The sequence below is a fragment of the Rattus norvegicus genome, chromosome 13 (assembly GCF_036323735.1).
Source record: "Rattus norvegicus strain BN/NHsdMcwi chromosome 13, GRCr8, whole genome shotgun sequence".
NCBI classification, from domain to species: domain Eukaryota; kingdom Metazoa; phylum Chordata; class Mammalia; order Rodentia; family Muridae; genus Rattus; species Rattus norvegicus.
This window is the reverse complement of record NC_086031.1, coordinates 86952268-86955778: the sequence shown is the minus strand read 5'-3', so window position 1 is coordinate 86955778 and position 3511 is coordinate 86952268. Positions and strand designations below refer to the sequence as shown.

Here is a 3511-nt window from a genome sequence, read left to right as displayed (position 1 = left end):
TGGAGGAGGAGAGAGTTGAGGCCTGGGTTTGGGAAGCAACCTGGAAGCTGTATTTTAAATGTGTCTGATAATTATATTGATGTAGGTATGCCTAGTCAGGGGAGAAATTACTATATTTTTCATTAAGTGACTTGATTACATCCTCCTAGGCCTGTTTATACAAATGACTCCTTCCATTTTAGGGACCATTTCTTTAACTACCTGATGCTTTGGTGGGCTCCATTCAACTATCTGGGGCTAGCAAGTTTACAACAAATTAATGACAAGGACAGAATTGCCATCCAAAGGGGAATAAAAACCTTGTCACTAACTGAGATTTGCCAAGGCATAGAAGAATAGTACCAGACTTTGTGGCCCAGGTCTTACAAGCAGCCCAGAAGAGTCTTGTTGCAGAGGAGGACCTTATCAGTTTTTTTAGTTTTTCTAGCTTTTTTGTTTTTAGCAGGATGAGCCAAATAGCCCCAAGCCTGAGGCCACACCTCTTCTCAGTTGGGTTCCAGAGACTATTGCAGGATTGGAAGTCAAGATGCATCAGGAATACTGATGAAATAAGAAACAGGAGATGCAGGAAATGGATTAAATTTTGAGTGAATGTGTATTGTTGACATTTGGTCAGCCATGTCAAGAATCCCAGTGCCTCAGACCCATGGAAATGGCAACCCTTTCTCCTTGTCTGGGTACGCATGTTGAAAGAACCTGCAGAAAGTATCCACCACAGCTTCCTCTTCCCAGATAACTATGGTCCTTGACAGCTCATCCCTCTATAGAGATGGGCTAACCCTGCCTCCTCAACTGGGTATAATAAAGCTATCTCCTTGTTTCAGCCATACATAATGAGATCCAGGTTGCTGCTGGTGGGTCTCCAGCATAGAGTGTGACCCACGCAACCCCAGCTTTCCCATATGGGTCTGTCTGTCCTTTCTCATGCCCCTATCATGGCCAGTCAGATCAAATCCAAAGCTATGCATGCCACAGTAAGTTTCAAACCTATGGTATGTCCAGAAGCACATCATGTATGTGGCTTCTTCCAGGTGCAGAGAAGCTAGGGGTGGAATATTTCAATTCCTACAGTCTCTTTGTTAGAGGTAGGCAAAGGGGGAAAGAGGGAGAAATGTAGAAACCCGAGGTAGCAGCTTGGGTCATAGCTCTTCCCTTCACTTATAAGCCATCAGGTACTAGGACTTGTACACATCTTTCCATAGTTTAATGAAGTGCTAGCTAAAGGGCACAAACTTGGGGACAATGGAGCTTCTACAAATCAATGGCCTTTAATATCATTTAGGCACATAGAACTAGTCTTAGTTTTATTGTTCCCTTCTCTTATTTACTTACTGTAAATCTTTAAAAATAATTTAAAATTGTATTTGTTTATTATTCATTTATTATTTATTTATTTATTTGTGTGTGTGCGTGTGTGTGTGTGTGTGTGTGTGTGTGTGTGTGTGTGGTGTGTGATGCCCATATCATACATATATGTTCACAGCACACATATGGAGGTCAGAGGACAACTTGCAGGAGTTGGTTCTCTCCTACCATGAGCATCCTGGGGATGGAACTCAGTTAGTAGGCTTGGCAGCAAGTGTCCTTACTAAGGGCCATCTGGATAGTCCTATTGTGATTTTTTTTTGAAAACAATGAGTCTTGATTGGCCCACGCTACTTGAGGCGGATGAATCTGGAGGAGTGGGTGGCACCAATACCAGGTTGGCTGTGCTTCAGGGCTTGTAGGTGATGGAGAACTCGCCCAGATAGTGGCTGGTCATCTCTGGTTTGATCTCCACCCTGGTTGAAGGTCTTGCCATTGTACACACCCACCATGCTGCTCAGGCAGAAAGATCATGTCCCTCAGATGGATCTTCACTACCTTGGGCTTCTCCATGGGTGGCACCTCCTTCTTGGCCTTTCTCAAGCGCTTGATCAGTGAGTCCTGCTTCTGCCACAGGCACCATCTCTGGTGGGCTCTGTACAACTGCATCAGTTGCTCATAGGACATGTCCAGCAGTTGGTTGAAGTCCACGCTACAGTAGGTGAACTTGAGGAAGGTTCACTTCTTCGTCTGTTCTACTTCAGCCATCTTGGCGGCTGCTTGGGAAAAGGAAGTGTTGTCAGCGTCTGCGCAGTTATCCCTACTGTGAATGTTTAACTTCAATTATTTTCTGTAAGTCTGTTCCTTACAGCCTCTTCACTCTCAGCTGACCACAGCCTGCTGAAAAAAATTGAAGCCCTAATATATGAAATTCTTCAGCTTCCCACCTTAACTCCCTCTCTCTTTGTTTTCCTTGAGTTTAAAGAGCAGGACCCACAATTGCGGTCTTTACCTCATCCACAACTATTATACCACACACTACTTCATGTTAGTTTTACTCTTTGTACCCTAACATTTGGCATCATGTGGTAGCAGGCATACCTTAAGTATTAGCTGATCATTTATTGAAACCTCTTGCAGGACTTAGCCATATCAATTATTCCTTCTAAATATTTTTTCTACACCTTCAACTTTTAGTTTATATTTACTCAAACATCTATTTAAAAGTTTGTTTACTTACTTATTTGTGTGTATGTATGCATATGCATGTATACAAGTTACAGCATGCATGTAGAGGTCAGAGGACAACTAACAGAAGTTGGTTCTCTCTTTCCTCCATGAGAGATCCACCTGGAGATCAAACATAGGTGTTCAGACTTGGTAACAAACACCTTTACCCGCTGAGCTATCTTACCCACCTTCAAATTTGTATCTTTTTTTTGGTTCTTTTTTTTTTTTTCGGAGCTGGGGACCGAACCCAGGGCCTTGCGCTTCCTAGATAAGCGCTCTACCACTGAGCTAAATCCCCAGCCCCAAATTTGTATCTTTTTAAAAAAATTTTTATTTTTTAAATTTATTCTGAGACACAGGGTCTCATGCAACCCAAGCTGGCCAAGGGTGGCCTTGAACTTTTTTTTTTTTCGGAGCTGAGGACCAAACCCAGGGCCTTGTGATTGCTAGGCAAGCGCTCTACCACTGAGCTAAATCCCCAACCCCTCAAGTTTGTATCTTAAGATTTATTTTTATTTGTGTATGTGTGTAAGAGAGAAGAGAAGAGGGATAAAGTGAGGGAGGGATGGAGGAAGGAAGGGAGGGAGGGAAAGGTGGGGGAGGGGAGAGAGAGAGAGAGAGAGAGAGAGAGAGAGAGAGAGAGAGAGAGAGAGAGAGAGAGAGACTGTATACCATGTGTACGGGTGCCTGCAGAGGCCAGAAGGTGTTGGATCCCCTGGAGCTGAAGTTGCAGGTGGATTTGAACTGCCTGATGTGCTGGAATTGTACTTGGGTCCACCAAATTGTTTCTCAAGACCCTCAAATTTGTATTTTTAATCTGGTATCACAAAAGACAGAATTCCCCCAACAGCTCCCTTCTTTATGTGTGTTTGCATCCCCCCCATTGCTAACACGTGCTATCCCTTAGAGAAAGACAGGTGTGTGTTCCCTGCTGAGCTGGGCTTCTGAGAAAACAATCTCTAGTTTTAGTTTCCAT

At 43.5% G+C, this 3511-nt stretch overlaps 1 pseudogene; it reads right to left on the bottom strand.

Annotated features, from left to right (window-relative positions):
• Window positions 1-1655: 1655 nt before the first annotated feature.
• On the bottom strand, window positions 1656-2073 carry Rps15-ps16 (ribosomal protein S15, pseudogene 16; annotated as a pseudogene).
• Window positions 2074-3511: the final 1438 nt, after the last annotated feature.